The sequence below is a fragment of the Ochlerotatus camptorhynchus genome, unplaced genomic scaffold (genome assembly GCF_037179485.1).
Source record: "Ochlerotatus camptorhynchus isolate MF236.1 unplaced genomic scaffold, CSIRO-AGI_Acam_v1.1 ptg000404l, whole genome shotgun sequence".
In the NCBI taxonomy this organism is placed as follows: Eukaryota; Metazoa; Arthropoda; class Insecta; order Diptera; family Culicidae; genus Ochlerotatus; species Ochlerotatus camptorhynchus.
In genome coordinates this window covers 152,820-170,262 of record NW_027040890.1, presented here as the reverse complement: position 1 = coordinate 170,262, position 17,443 = coordinate 152,820, and positions in this window count along the sequence as shown.

Below are 17,443 nucleotides of genomic sequence, written 5' to 3'. Positions count from 1 at the left end.
AACAAACCATCGTTGCTTATGCCTTTGTTGTCGTTTGGAACCAGTTATACGAGGTAGGCGATAATTGTTCGTATTTGACAGTCACCTCCCCCCAGGGTGGAAGGCCGTAAAAAATGAGAGTTCGCCACCTACAAAATATCCTGAGTACGGCTCACGCTTGTTACATTGCCGTTAACCAGTATAAACAAATTGATCAGTTTATGAAAATTGAGGTTCACAAATATCCAGAAAAAGATGTTAACAAGACGTTCAAACCAATGTTGACTGTCGAATTGTGCGAGTGTGTAGATATGTATAAGAAAAAAAGTAACACATAAAATCAACAAATTCATAAAAATGTGTAAATAGTGCAAGGGGTAGGTCACTTCGCACAAAATCTTGGGTCATCTTTTTTGCAAGTGTGCCGCAGGTGTGCCGATTGTGCCGGTCATAGAGTAAGCAGCGGTTTTTTGTAAAATACCCATTCTGGCAACCCGGTATTTCTGACGCCTTGAATGTTTTGGTTTGAAATCACAAGGATAATTCGAATTGAAGATGACCCGCGGAAAGAGGCGGGTGTGTGAAATTGTGGTGTTTTGTGTTCACAAGGTAATAAATGTCTTGTGTTTAAAGGTTTTAAATGCGCTCAAAGGCAGACTAGAAACTTAGTTTTTCGTGATGTGAAAAGAAACGGTCTATCAGCGGTCGGAAAGAGTTGGAACCGGGGTTGGGAACGTTGTTGGAGACCGACTATAGAAGAGGATGATGAATATGACTTCTGTAGTTTGTTTTGTGTGAGTTACAGCATTGCTTGAATTAAGGGTACTAATGGGTACTGATTAACTGCCTCTTTCTCTTGAGCCCAGTCTAAAACCTACATTTCGTATTTAGATCTATAAGTGCACCGAGAAGTGAACTGCTGGTCTGAGTTCCTCTGGTATATTCAATTAGAGGACTTTCCTGAATATTCAGTAAACAGCACGTAATGTTGTGAACAACTTCAATGACAGTTGTCCGTCAATGCTCCCAATTTATTAAAAACAATCCAATGCCTACTAGATTGTGCCGAAAGTGTGCCGATAGATGTGCCCAAGCTGTGCCGAATCTAATTTCGACACTATGGGCTGAGTGACCTACCCCTTGAAATCATTCTGACGCAAGAACCTGGGAAACGTCATGCATGTAGGGAAAACCGGAAACTTCAGAATCGCTCCAAGTTGGCAGATGAAAGTAAGGATCACTTTGTTGCCAAAAGCATTAGAGAGATAGCTAGCAAAAAACTAGCCGTGATAAGTTTTTCAAACGTCGCTGGACGACCAGTGGGCTTAAATTTAAAACAATCAGGTAAAAAATCTCTCACGAAGATTTACTCAGCTTTAAGAAAGATGTTAATCCGAGTGTTAATAAGGTCAGTATGTACATAATTTTACACTATATTTTTGTTATGTTACATACGCATGATACATACCGACCGTCAAACTATCTAGCCCGGTTTAAAATCAGCTATGACGAAAGGCAACGCGGCCAATAATGATCCCAATAACGCATCAAATTCTGTGGCTGCTGCAGCAATTGTCAAGCAAACATGGAGTATCTATAAAGCAGTGGAAAATAATTTCAGTCGTATCTGATGAAAGAGGTGGTATCGTATAGTAGTACTCATTTGAAGTAATCTCCTTATCTTGACAGCTCCATGTTATTTATCATTCTCTTTAGATTTAAGCATTTATAAGAATGAATGAAACAGATGGAACTGATAATTATAGTAAATTTAGAGAATAAACCATTGTATAATTATTTTATCATTTTAAACATTATGAGATCCTGACAAAGTTACGATATCTTACGGTGCCGAAGAGGAAATCTTACTGTACCATTGAAACGAAGTATTTTTTATACTTTAATCTCCAACAATCATATTCAGCTGTTTTTGTATCGATCAGTAACAGTTTTGTATCGTCAGTAGTCCATATACGCCTTCATAAACGACTAAGTATATTTAAAATAGTTTTTCTCAAAAAACCCAAGATGAAATATTTTAAAACCATCACTAATTTGGTCGTTAGAATCCATTCCAACTTCCTGTGATGAATAAACTGAGGTACATGAAAGTTGCAAAAAAAAGTGCCTTCAGACATAGCGTGTGCCGTCATATTGGGTTTCAAAATGGCGTCAAACATAGATTTCCAGTAACCTTGATTCCAAAAATACCCATATTGTAGGGTATTTGGCATTATTTTCCAGTTTTTCATTAACCGGATGCCGTTATCTTGGATTTCAAAATGACGTCAGACATGGATTTCCGGTTCCTACATGTCACTCTGATTCCAAAGATACCTATATTGTGGGGTATTTCACAGATTTTCCCAGATTCCCAAAATCACAAAAAAAAACTCTTTATTTGGAATTTACTTCGTAAAAAGAGGGCCGTAAATTGAATACTGCGTAAAACAAAAGACTGCGTAAACGGTGGTTTCAGTGTATTTAAAACACCACTGGAAACTAGATAACTTTATCAAAACGAGGTAAACGACAAAACAATTTAATTCACAAACATTTAAGTCATACCACTCGTAGTAATACGTTTTTTGATCTTTTTCACCTTGGTAGTTCTTTTCCGCCTACGCCTGATGCCCTTCGTTGGCACCGTCGAGATGGGACGTCTACGCCTAATCTTCTTCGGGTTTTTCGTTGCAGGTCCAACAGTAGATAAAACCTTCCTTTTCTTCAGCAAACGCCTGGTAGGTGATGCGTTGGGCCTTGAAGCCATTGTTACTTTCGACGTGGGTCCCGAGGCTGCAGCTCCCGTTACATCCGATTGCATTTCGAGTTTATCCATTGGGCCAGTTACTGAGAATATTCCGTTGGGTTTTACAGGATTAGCCTCACCTAATGATTCTGGTTGCATTTGATCGGAATCAAGTGCTGGATTTTTTAAATTGTGATCAATCGACACTATGGATGTAGCCATTGGAAGATCAGCCGGTGATTCGTTCATGATGGGAATCAGATGAATTCGATCCGATTCAATGAATCCTCCATTTAATTGAGGTTTCAGCATGGGTGGTGATGGGTAAGGTGGATGTAAAGGTAGTTCACAACCGAAGCGGTCTGGCAGATATTCCTCCAACATTATCATCCGTTCGTCAGATTCATTGAAATTCACATAGCTTTCAGGATACTCATTTTCCGGCCACAGCGTTTGATTATAATCATGAGTTAAAAAGTCATCATTGTGTGGCTTGAAGAAGTTTGGCCAAAGAAAACCCATATCATCATATAATGGACCCCCTATTGGATCTGGTATCCAATCAATTTCAATTGCACTGACATTTTTCGGAAATATTGATGTCGACTGACCGTTTAAAGGCTCTAGAGGTGAAATATCCTGAAAACCTGTTGACTGTTGTATTCGGAAAGCATGATTCTGGAGAAAAAAATTATATAAATCATGAAAAAAATAATATAAACTAAGTCACGAAACTTCAAACACAAACCATTTGAAGCAGCATCAGCGCCAAAAAGAGTACAGTCAAGGCCATCGTTCTTGGGCTATTTGGATGGTAGAACTAACCGATTGTCGGTCGAGCGACCATAGTTTTGTTCGTTTTCGGATGAGGGGAATTCCCCTTAATGGAAATTGCACGATGTTGTCATTACAGTAATGACCCAATTTTGCCAACTCTTCCGTGCATCCGACTTTTATCTTATATCTGATCACATAAGCGTAATTCGAAATCTTTCTCATTTATCTTCGAGATGGATGCTTAAGACATACTTTCGTGCAATAAAATAAAATAAAAATAAACCGATAAAGCATATCGGTTTCGTAGAACATTAGAAAATATTGTCAAAAAAAGGCACTGGCAAAATCGGGACATTACTGTACATTACTTCCTTTGTTCGCAGTTGTGAAGCGTGAACTATTGAACTAAATATTAAATACCTAACTATAACACTTTACCACAACATACGTGACAACTAAAAACTCAAGGCAATTTCACCCCGCGGTGATCAATTTGCGTCCGGATTACGGTACTTATTTTCTTCTAATGATTGATGCATTCAAGGGGTATATTCTCTATGATGAAATAAAACAGTTTTTAAGGAAATTTTTACACAATTATTTTTTTTTATTGAAATGCAATTTGACGACCACCGAATGAGTCACTTCAATCTATTTTCACCCATAGTGTTACTTCAAATAATGTTTGATCGATCCTGCGTATAACCGAGAAACTCAATTGTTAGAATGCAGCCAGCGGTCAATGGAAATGACAATATTTTCCGTCAGAGCCTGGAAACTTCGGTCAGGTTTAAGGAAAGTTTCAGTTATAACGGCAATATGTACGTTATGAGCTCTCAAAAAAGTTTAATAATTCATCTTCATTATCTTTACGAGATCGAGCATTCCAATTCAAAATATTAAATGATTTAAAATCCATTGCTTAATTTCAAAGTCATGACGATATTGTTCGCAAATTTAACTTCAGTTTGAATAGCATCAAACATGGAGTTAGATTTAAGCATATCAGTAATCATGTCAATCAATGATTTCTGTAAAAATTACATAATGCTTCTCAAAATTATCAAAATTTCCGTTAGAATTATGTTGGCTAGAATGTTGACTTCTTCCAGCTGCAATAGCAGCATAGATAGCTCCATTTACTCACTGAACATTGCTAGCAGTGACGGGAGCTGGTCTAGACAGCGTTGCCAGGTCATTTTCAGAAAAATCTGGAGCAGGTGAAATATAAAATCTGGAAAAAATCAGGAATGCTCCTAAAAATCCTCTTTTAACATAATGCTATTGAAATCAAAGTGATGTGCCAATCTCCCGGAAAAATAGGTCAGTATGATCATCTGGAATTTATTTAAAGTACTAGAGTGGTTATAAATTACATGTTTAAATAAATTAAATAAAGCAAATAACTTTTTAGCATTGCTAAAATCATTTAAAAGTTGAAAAGTACTGACACGGTGTGCCCAAAAATCCATCAAATATTCATTATGCAGCATTTCAAAAATTGAGTTGAATGTGGTTAGAATTGTTTTTGAAACTGTAACTTTTTAAAAAAAAAATGAGAATCAAAGAATCAAGGAAATTTGGTGGGATGGATTGAAAGCCTAACATCGTGGAACTCACATACAGTTTACCTAATCTACGGATAACTCCACTATTCGCATGACCATTATGCCAAAGCATAATACCTCGATATAACGTAACTGTCACTTTTGACTTCCATCGTCGATATCTCACAAATAACAATTCAGCCATATAAATTGGCATGACCAATATATGGAGGATTGTCTCATATATCCTATGGTGTTATTACTTTGTTTGATTCAATGAATGTTAGATAGAAATCAGTGATGCAAGTCAAAAGTGACAGTTACGTTATATCAAGGTATACCTGTATTACTAAAATGAAAGTCTGATAGCTTCATTTTTGAAGTCTCAGGATCTTGCAATGATTCTAAATCCCCGAATTTATATTTTCCTGCGTCCCAGATCATGATTTTTTTTTGCTAGTCTGAATTAACTTGGAACTCTTTACAGGATATCTTCGCCTTTTTTTTTAGTTCAATTCGAATCATCCTAGAATTCTATCATATTTATTTTCAATATTCCCCTAAAATAATCTTGAAAATATCTAAACTTTTCCAGTAACATTCTAATAGTTCTTCACTCTCCAATCCCACAACTCCCTCAAATTGGTAATAATTCCCAAGAATTGGCTAAATTTTGTGTCCATTTTTCTCTATGAAATTCTTAAAATATTCTTAACAATTTTCTTGGTACGCTCTTCAGAATGACCTTCACACTCTTCTCAGACTTATCCAATAATTCCCTTTAAACTGCTTTGTAGGTAAGGTCAGAATTGTTTTGAAATCCTTTTCAGTATTACCTAAGTACTCAAGTACTTTGCCACAATGGTTTTGAAAGTCTCCCAGAAATTGCACGTAAAATTTTATTAAAATTTATCTCCATAGAAACATTGGACAGAATTCCATTGAAATTAATCTCACGATTCGTATCAGCATACTTCTTAAGCTTCATCATAAGAATTTTCTATGACTTCTCTTCCGGATTGTATTTCCTTTATTCACAAAATCTCCATGCAATTGTCATCAGAGTTGATAAGACAATTGACACCGTCTTCAACCAGAGGTTTCACAGACTGTATTTTCAACACTAGACAACGGACAACACACCACAACCAGCAGACCAGTAGTGAAATTTTCAGGTAGTCAAAATTTGCACCGGCTGGAGCGGGAATCGAACCCTCACTTCGTGGCACTCACAATACGCCTGAACGACGGGTGAAGTCACAGGAACACAAAACCCACAAAGATAGATGATGGAACTCTACTCAGAATTAGCTTGAAATTGTCGTTTGATTTCACAAGGAATTCACCTTACACTTCACGGTGAACTATTTTCAGAATTACCTTAATTATGTTATGTCCAACGTTGATAGAAGTTGAGTAGCAAGTTTTGCTTTTTATTTTTTGATTAGATGGTAAATCAATTGCAGTGATATTTTTAAAGGAACACATTTGAAAAATCTGGGAAAATCTGGAACATATTTAAAAAATCTGGAAATATACGTGGTCTGTCTGTGTATCTGGCAAGACGACTAAAAATCTGAAAAATCCAGATAAATCTGGAATACTGGCAACGCTAGGTCTAGATAAAAAAATTGAAGCAGTGGTGATGTTTGTACCGACGGGTACGAATGTAGAATTTGTTCCTCGTTGACCGTTGTTAACAGCAGAGGAATTTATACCTGGTCGGGAACGTGGAGCTTTTCCTACCTGTCGCTTAGAACGAGATTGTAGGATCGCTTTGCAAGTCTTACATTTCCAAAAATTGGATTTGAGGTTTTCGCCACAATTTGAACATTTAAATTTCTTAGGATCTTCCTTCACAGGACAGTCGTCCTTTGCTTAAGAGGAATCACCACAATTCATGCATTTAGCTGGCATGTAGCAATTTTTTGTTCAGTGACCCCATCCCTGGCACTTACGGCACTGGGTAAGGTTTTGGAAATTTCCACCAGTCTTCCTGAACAGTTCCCACTTCACTCGGACATGGAGCATGTTAGGGAAACTAGGATACATAATTGTGTGCATCACTGTAGACTAGGGAATCCAGGAAAAATGAGTGACCACGATCGTCTGCATGTACCTACACGACAGATAGACACGATAGGCTATCAGTGATGTGCTCTCGCAGCATCACTTGCAAATAGAGAAAGGAGAATAGCCAGTTAGCTCCCGACCACCGACGGTACCGGTATCTATTCAGTTCGATCCCGTTAAATTAATACAGTCCACTTAGAATAATAAATGCGTTTAGTAGTGCATAGAATAAAAGGATTAATTAGTGATCGTATCACACCGGTGTTAATCCGAACTAAAGGGTGATACGGTCAAAATTTGGTCAATATCAACTTGACGTATTTCTTTCAATTTTGCATTTAAAAAAACCTGAACACCCCTCATTTTGAAGGTGTGTGTGTGTAGAATGTTGCTCCTATTTTGATTTTGGAATTCACTCTTCAGTTGTCAAAATGCCGTCCAAGCAAGAAGAGCAGCGTATCAAAATTTTGCTCGCGCATCGCGAAAATCCGAGCTACTTGCACGCAAAGTTGGCAAAATCGCTAAAAGTTGCCAAATCAACCGTTACAAATGTAATTAAAGTGTTTGGGGAACGTTTGTCGACAGCCAGGAAGTCTGGATCGGGGGGAAATCGAAAACCGGAAGCCGCTGAGACGACAAAGAGAGTTGCCGGTAGTTTCAAGCGAAACCCTAACCTCTCTCTCCGAGATGCCGCAAATAAGCTGGGTGTATCGTCTACAACCGTGCATCGAGCCAAAAAACGAGCCGGACTATCGACTTACAAGAAGGTAGTGACTCCAAATCGCGATGATAAACAAAATACGACGGCCAAAGCGCGATCCCGGAGGCTGTACACGACGATGCTGACGAAGTTTGACTGCGTGGTAATGGACGACGAAACCTACGTCAAAGCCGACTACAAGCAGCTTCCGGGACAGGAGTTTTATACGGCAAAAGGAAGGGGAAAGGTAGCAGATGTTTTCAAGCACATGAAACTGTCAAAGTTCGCAAAGAAATATCTGGTTTGGCAAGCCATCTGTACCTGTGGCTTGAAAAGCAGCATTTTCATAGCTTCCGGGACTGTCAACCAAGAAATTTACGTGAAAGAGTGTTTGAATAAACGTCTGCTGCCTTTCCTGAAGAAACACGGTTGTTCCGCACTGTTTTGGCCGGATTTGGCATCTTGCCATTACGGTAAAAAGGCCATGGAGTGGTACGCCGCCAACAACGTGCAGGTGGTTCCCAAGGACAAGAACCCTCCCAACACGCCAGAGCTCCGCCCAATTGAGAAATACTGGGCTATTGTCAAGCGGAACCTAAAGTAGACCAAAAAAACTGCTAAGGGCGAGCAGCAGTTCAAGGCAAACTGGCTTTCTGCGGCGAAGAAGGTGGACAAGGTGGCTGTACAAAATCTGATGGCAGGGGTCAAGCGTAAGGCCTGGCAATTCGGATTTGGAAAAGCGGAAGCCAAACTGAATATTTTCCTGGATTTTATACTAATTGAACTTGAAAAAGAAATTTAATTTTATTTTTTAAATAAACGATTTCACCGATTTACACGCGTTTTCCCTTGACCAAATTTTGACCGTATCACCCTTTAGCTATTCGCGGGTGCAAAACGGGGAATTACGCAGCAGAGCATAGGGCTTGCTTTTTCTAAGGCCTTAGGATTGTTTAGATCATTAGACTTGAAGTGAACTAAATAAAAGTCATTAGAAATCCCGTAGCGCGAATCGCCAGGACTTGATTTCGTTTTCATTTTGAATACTGGGAGTTGCACAACTTGCCGATGCGACCTGGAGCTTAAACGATGAGAAGGCGCAAGCGGTTATCGGCTTGGCATTGGAAGACACGCAGCTGATCCACGTTATGCAGAAGCAAACGGCGAAGGAGATGTGGGATGCGTTGAAGGATTACCACGAGCGCGCATCTCTGTCCAGCATAATCCACGTAGTGCGTAAGTTATTTTTTTTTTGAAACGTGCTTGGCAGCAGGCGAAGCCGATAGAACTGGGTTTCTGGTACCTGGATTCAGGTGCCACAGCACATATGACGAGTGACGCGTCGTTGCTGGATGGTGTGGATAAATCTAAGGCAACGGCGGCGGTCTGCCTGGCGGATGGAAAATCCATCAAGTCAGCTGGAAGTGTGAAAGGATGAATGTTCGGCTCGAAAACGTTCTGCATGTTCCATCGCTCGCTGGTAACCTGCTGTCGGTGAGTGAAATCACAGATTTGGGTTTTCGGGTGCTGTTTGGGAAAACGTAGTGCCATATTCTGAAAGGACACGATACTGTGCTAGTTGAGCAGCGTAAAGGAGGGCTTTACCACTTGAAGCAAGCTCCGGAGAAGGCATTTCTGGTTGATCCGAAACATGCAGACCTGTGCCGTCATTTGTGGCATCGTCGTTTCGGGCATCGCGATGTGCAAGTTGTAGACAATATGATACGTGATAACCTGGGGTACGGGTTAAAAGTGGAACCTTGTGAAGTTCAGTCGGTGTGTGGTCCATGTTGTGAGGGGAAGATAGTTCGAGAGTCGTTCCCAAGTGTCGGACAGCAAATCATAGCGCGGTAGGAGATCTAGTGCACACTGACTTGGGTGGTCCGAAGGAAGAAGAAACTCCAAGTGGTAATCGATTCTACATCGTTTTGGTAGACGATTACAGTCGTTACACGGTAGTGCATCTGTTGCGTCGGAAGTCTGATGCAGAAGAGAAAATACGGTATTTCTGCAGTCTGGTGAAAAATCAGTTCGGGCATTATCCCGGCGGTGGCGAGTACACGGGTGGTTCGTTGCGGAAGTTTTTCACGGAGCGTGGAATAGTTCATGAGCAGACGGCACCGTATTCACCACAGCAAAATGGTGTCGCCGAGCGGAAGAACCGCTATCTCGTTGAGATGCTGCGGTGTATGTTTTCCGAGTCACGGTTGAACAAGAGGTACTGGGGCGAAGCGATATGCACTGCAAACTATTTGCAGAATCGTTTGCCGTCATCGTCAGTCTGTAAGATACCGTTTGAGCTCTAGAACAAGAATAAACCTCCCTACGGTCATCTAAGGATCTTCGGATCGAAAGCGTACGTGCATATCGGTCATAAGGCTATCGTTTCTTGAACCCTGAAACGGATATGATTATGATTAGCAGGGATGCAAAGTTCTTGGAGCTATGCGATACGAAAGAGGCTGTTCGGATCCAGGGTCAAGAAGCAGGAGGATTACTGGAAGTACCGCTAGTGTTGCCATCAGGAGATGAGTCTCGGGATGAGACGGATAAGACCTTAACGTCATCGGAAGAAAATTCGGAGTCGGTAGAAGAATTCAAACCTGAGCGTCTGCTCACCATGGAGGTGCGGCTCAAAACGGCGTCTGTTCTCCATGTTAGGAGCGGCTGATCACCGTCCTAGTGCCAGCGTGGGACTCTAAACAGAGCTGTGCACGATGGTCCCCCGGCGAGACAGGGGGTTGGGGCAGGCCCAACAAGCCACCCTGGAAAAAAACAAAGTTGCAAATACTGAAGAAAGAAATACGGATCGGAACAATCGGCACAGACCTACGTGACGAAATAAGGACTACGATTGGAAATTCGGAACATGGAACTGCAAATCGCTCGGCTTCCCGGGTTGCGATAGGTTAATCTATGACGAACTTCAACCACGCAACTTCGAAGTCGTAAAACTGCAGGAACTTTGCTGGACGGGACAAAAGGTATGGAAAAGCGGGCATCGAGCGGCTACTTTCTACCAGAGCTGTGGCACCACCAACGAGCTGGGAACCGGCTTTGTAGTGCTGGGTAAGATGCGCCAACGCGTGATTGGTTGGCAGCCGATCAACGCGAGGATGTGCAAGTTGAGGATTAAGGGCCGTTTCTTCAACTACAGCATCATCAACGTGCACTGCCCACACGAAGGGAGACCCGACGACGAGAAAGAAGCGTTCTATGCGCAGCTGGAGCAGGTGTACGACGACTGTTCGCAACGGGACGTCAAAATCGTCATCGGCGACATGAACGCTCAGGTAGGACGGGAGGCAATGTATAGACCGGCAATCGGGCCAAACAGCCTGCATGCCGTATCGAACGACAACGGCCAACGATGCGTGAACTTTGCAGCCTCCCGGGGTATGGTAGTTCGAAGTACCTTTTTCCCCCACAAGGATATCCACAAAGCCACCTGGAGATCACCTGACCAACACACAGAAAACCAAATCGATCACGTTCTAATCGACGGGAAATTCTTCTCCGACATTATCAACGTCCGCACGTACCGCAGTGCGAACATAGATTCGGACCACTACCTAGTTGCAGTATACATGCGCTCAAAACTCTCGACGGTGCATAACACACGTCGAAGTCGAACGCCACGACCCAACATTGAGCAACTACGGGACACCGGAGTTGCCCAGGACTACGCGCAGCAGCTGGAAGTTGCACTACTCACGGAAGAGCAGCTTGGCGCAGCTTCTCTTGAAGATGGCTGGAGGGACATCCGTTCAGCCATAGGTAGTACTGCTGCAGCGGCACTAGGTACTGCAATCCCTGACCGAAGAAATGACTGGTTTGACGGCGAATGCAAACTGTTAGTAGAGGAGAAGAATGCAGCACGGGCGAGAATGCTGCAACACCGCACGAGATTGAATGTGGAGCGATACAGACAAGCGCGGAACAGACAAAACTCGGTTTTCCGAAGGAAGAAGCGTCAGCAGGAAGACACACGAAAGTTCTACGAGAAGCTAAATAGTTCGCGCAAAGGCTACGTGCCGCAAGCCGATATGTGCAAGGACTTGGACGGTAACCTTCTCACGAACGAGTGTGAGGTGATTGAGAGGTGGAAGCAGTACTATGACGAGCACCTCAACGGTGATGCAGCAGAAAACGAAGGTGGCACGGCAACAGACCTTGGAGCACGCGCAGAAGACGACAGGCTACCGGCCCCTGATCTTCAAGAAGTTGAGGAGGAGATCGGTCGGCTGAAGAACAACAAAGCAACTGGTGTAGATCAACTACCAAGTGAGCTATTGAAATACGGTGGTGAAGCACTGGCTAGAGCGCTGCACTGGGTAATTGCCAAGATTTGGGAGGAGGAGATATTACCGGAGGAGTGGATGGAAGGTGTCGTATGCCCAATCTACAAAAACGGCGACAAGTTGGATTGCTGCAACTACCGCGCGATCACACTGATGAGCGCCGCCTACAAGGTACTCTCCCAAATTTTATGCCGCCGTCTGTCACCATATGCAAGAGAGTTCGTGGGGCAATACCAGGCGGGATTCATGGGTGCCCGCGCTACCACGGACCAAATTTTCGCGATTCGGCAGGTTCTGCAGAAATGCCGCGAATACAACGTGCCCACACATCATTTGTTCATCGATTTCAAATCTACATACGACACAATCGATCGAGATCAGCTATGGCAGATTATGCACGAGTACGGATTTCCGGATAAACTGACGCGATGGGTCAAGGCGACGATGGATCGAGTGATTTGCGTTGTTCGAGTATCGGGGACACTCTCGAGTCCCTTTGAATCTCGAAGGGGGTTACGGCAGGGTGATGGACTTTCGTGTCTGCTGTTCAACATCGCGTTAGAAGGTGTGATCAGAAGAGCTGGGATAGACACGAGTGGCACGATATTCAGGAAGTCCATCCAGCTCCTTGGTTTCGCCGATGACATTGACATTATGGCACGGAACTTTGAGATGATGGAGGAAACGTATATCAGACTGAAGGCTGAAGCTAGACCGATTGGACTTGCCATCAACGCATCAAAGACAAAATACATGAAAGCAAGAGGTTCTAGGGAAGACAATGTTAGCCTCCCACCCCGAGTTCAGATTGACGGTGACGAAATCGAGGTGGTCGATGAGTTCGTGTATTTGGGCTCACTGGTGACCGCCGAAAATGATACCAGCAGAGAAATTCAAAGACGCATTATGGCAGTGAATCGTGCCTACTTTGGACTCCGGACGACGCTCCGGTCGAATAAAATTCGCCGCCGCACGAAGTTGACTGTCTACAAGACGCTGATTAGACCGGTGGTCCTTTACGGCCACGAGACCTGAACTATGCTCGTGCAGGACCAACGCGCCCTTAGTGTTTTTGAACGGAAGGTGTTGCGTACCATCTACGGTGGAGTGCAGATGGATGACGGAACGTGGAGGAGGCGAATGAACCCGGGAACACCGCAGTGTCCGGGGATCCACGTAAAGACGGTTGAAGGTGGGGCGTACCGTGTAATGGCTTGTATCCAGGGGTGGCTCGGTGGAAGCGCTTGGATGACGCTGTGTGAGTCAGTTAACACGAGGATCGGTTGATCTGCCAGAGTGATGGCTGCGTCTAGAATAGCTGCGGCTTCAGCGGAAAAGACGGAACACTCCTCCGGTAGACTTTGACTCGCTGCAGTGTTCGGTCCTGCCACTCCGAGTCCAACTCAAGACCGCGACCACGATCCGTCCGTAAAGCGATGAACGTGCCCCGCCTAAACGGACCCGAGAATCTCTGCAACAGAACGTCTCAAAGCTACAGAGTTATCTCCGGCTTGGAATCCACTCTTAATCCGCTTATCCATTTTGACGACGTTTGATCGCCAACTTTTCTCTCCATACCAGTGGACCCCGGGCCACCGGGGGAAGGTCCCTTCGTTGAGGAGAATGACCCTTTCGTTCCAGGATGTCTTAGCAGCGAGGGCAGTGGCTTTCGTAGCAATGGCTGCAGCAGATCGATAGTGGAAAGGGAGGATTCCCATTTCCACATATATATGCGGCGTCTGCAGGCGTGGAAGGGAGAAGGCCGGATACGATGCGTACGTAGGTATTGTATACCAGAGCGAGGATGTGGTTAAGCTTCTCGGTGGCAATGCAGGTTATTTCGAGGCCGTAGAAAAGTCGACACGAAGGCGGATCTCACGGTTGCTGGAGCGATGTGGGCGGGAGATTGTCCTGACTATGTTGATGCGGCTACGACAGTTTTCTTTCACCATCCTGAAGTGCTGGTTGAAGCTTAGGGTGCGATCCAGTACTACTCCCCAGAACAAGCACTGTTTTCATGAGCGGAATCGGATGATCTTGGATGGTGATCAGTGGTCCTCGAATCGGTAGCTACTAAAGGAATGGAAGCGCTAGTTGAACGGTTCTGGGAAAACGAAGAGGTCGATAGTTCCAAAGTCTTTTAGCCTGAGGAGAAAAGGTGTAATGGGATTTTCCAAGGGTCAGTGTACAGGGATTCCCAAGGTCAGTACTCTGTTTCCTTGCCGAAGGACGAAGACGCAGTTTCCAGGTTGGGCGAGTCATGGGACATCGCATTCCGCCATCTTCAAGGTACGGAACGATGATTAGCTAGGAATGCTTGTCTACACGAACAATACCACCAATTCATGGCGGGATACATCCAATTGGACCACATGAGAAAGGTTGAGGATACATCTGGTTCCGGAAAGCGTTGCAATTTACCGCATCATCCCGTCATCAAGGAGCCGAGTAATACGTCGAAGGTTCGTGTAGTCTTTGACGCATCGTGCAAAACGTCGTCCGGCGTGTCACTCAACGACGTACTATTGGTGGGAGCCATGTTACAGGTGGATCTACGGTCAATCATGCTCCAGAGTCGCGTGAAACAAATCATGCTCGTGGCCGACGTGGAGAAGATGTTCCGTCAAATCTTCGTTCTGCATGTGGATAGACCTCTGCAATGCATTCTATGACGTTTCGATCCGTTAGAGCCGGTCTGCGTGTTCGAGCTCAACACCGTCACCATTTCATAGAAAGGGCACGAGAGCTTCGGAAGCAGCTCGATGAAATGATGTCAAGGGGAGGATTTCGACTACGGAAATGATCCAACCGTCCGGAGTTTTTGGAAGGAGTCACAGAGGCCAATCTGGCGATCCCAAGCTCAGATGGGATAAACCTGGTTCCAGACCCAATAGTAAAAACTCTAGATTTGAATTGGATATCAAACACCGACCAACTGAAGTTCCAGTTTGATATTCCACCTTGGTCATCAGAATAATATGGAAAATCAATTTCTATGCCACCGCCATATTGTTATTTTTACATTTGTTTTTTTTTTTTACTATCTTCGTTTTTCAAGATGTTTTTCCTTAAAAATAACTTTAATCTCATCAATTCATCAATGAGCATAAATAGAGATTACGAATATCATCAATTTATCTCGGCTGGCGCAATGATTACTAAAAAAATAGCTATATTAAATAATATAAGGCTTGTACTCGAAAAAAAATGCACCATTTTTATCCGTGTGTAACTTTTTTATCCGTGGGTAAAAATTGATGAAAATCTGGGTATAAATAGTTTGGAGTGAATTGTTTACATGTGCAAAATTTTATAACAATCGGTTCAGTGGTTATTGAGATATCATCGAAACAAGAAGAGAACCGGCGGAGAATTTTGCGCGCCGTTGTGGTGGATGCACCCCTTGCTACGCTTACGTTAGGCGATGAGTGGAATGTCGAGCTTAGGCGAAGGATGTTTATGCTTGAGAAGCAAAACATACTGTAACTGGAGTGCGATAAACTACATATTGCTTGCGCAGCGGAAAGCACGGTATCATGCCACGCTGCGCCATACACCATTATGAAATAAATAAATATTTTTAAGTCTGCAACCAACCGAGTCGGATCACTTCGTAATATCACAGAAGATGTTAGAGTGCTAATAACTCAATCAAACAGACAGAACCAATTCACCGTCATGGAAAATCCGACTGCGACCATGAGATGGATCGGAAGAAAATCGAAGACAGCTGACCCTGTGAAGGCCCGGACGGTGTTGGATTATTTCAAGTGTAATCCGAACCTTTCGATTCGCGACGCGGCTCTCAAGGCAAAGTGTTCCGCCTGGTTCGTTCAGCAAACCTTGAAACGAGCTGGGCTTCGTGTATTCAAGGTCCGGAAGGCACCGAACCGGCGTGATCAACAAAACACGGCGGCCAAATCCCGCGCAAGAAGCTGTATCGAGAGTGGTTAACGAAACCGATGTGTGTGGTTATGGATAACGAAACCTACATCAAGGCAAAAGCAAAGCAGATACCGGGGCTGGAGTTCTACGTTGCCAAATCACGGTTTGGTGTTCCGGAAGACATAAGGAAGAAGAAAGTGGACAAATTCGCCAAAAAATACTTGCTCTGGCAGGCCATATGCCAATGCGGTAAGCCTTACATCACAATGGGTACCATCAACAGCGAAATTTACCGCACCGAGTGCCTCCAGAAGCGTCTGTTGCCCTTCCTGCGGTCCCACGGAGGCGAGACATTATTTTGGCCAGACCTGGCATCATGCCATTACGCGCGATCGACGTAGGATTGGTACAGAGACAATAACGTTGTTTTTGTACCAAAAACCGCCAACCCCCCAAATTCACCAGAGATTCGTCCGGTGATTTTGGGCCATAATGAAGGTCAAAGTTCAAAAATCGTCGAAGGTGTTTAAGAACGAGCTGGAGTTGAAGAAAGAATGGATGAAAGTGACCAAAAAGGTCGACTCCACCATTGCACAAAATGTAATGAGGGGTCTTAAGGGAAAGGTGCGGGCTTTCAACGATGGAAAGGAAATTGAATAAAGTAATTATGCCGAAACATAATCCATATGTACTAGTTCATTCCCTGAAAGTTTCAAGAAAATCCAACTTAAAATAAATTTTTGGCGAACACTTTTGTCTGGTGCATTTTTTTCGAATACAGGCCTTAAGTGAAATCAACGATTTCCGAAGGAGAACTTATTTTTTCTAATCTTCCGAAGCACATTTCACATTAGATTTCATCTGTCACCTAAAAATAGACCACAAAATGAGAACTATTTTGATAATTTTGGTAATTCTTTCACTTTAATGATAAGTTAATGTATGAGGATTTTTGACAGATTCATTTATGTGTTAGTGCGCTTAGCAAGCGTCACAGACAAATGGCACCAGTATTGATGCCAAATGACTTTTATTGTAGTTTTAATGAGGATTTCAAATGGTTCTCAATGCTTTCGTCATATAAGCTTTTTGCAGCGAATCTATCTTGAAGTGCTTCGAAAATATGCCCTTCAAAACCTTCTCCAGGGTGACCCAACTAGACAGATTCTAGACTTAATGAGGTGTTGGTGGATGTAATAAAGATAAAGCAGTCTTGACAAGGGTTTTAATAATGTTGTTTTGTAGTAGCTTTGTAGTACTTCATGAAACGTAAAATGTTTCTTAGGTAGCGTATACAGATCACTAGCGTGCACAGGAATCTTGTTAAGGAGGGGCAATTTTTTTTTGTCTATGTTGCATTTAATCTGGGGATGGGAAGTACTCCAAAGTGCGTGGTGGATGGTGCTGTCCACCCACCACTGTTTCCCTACTG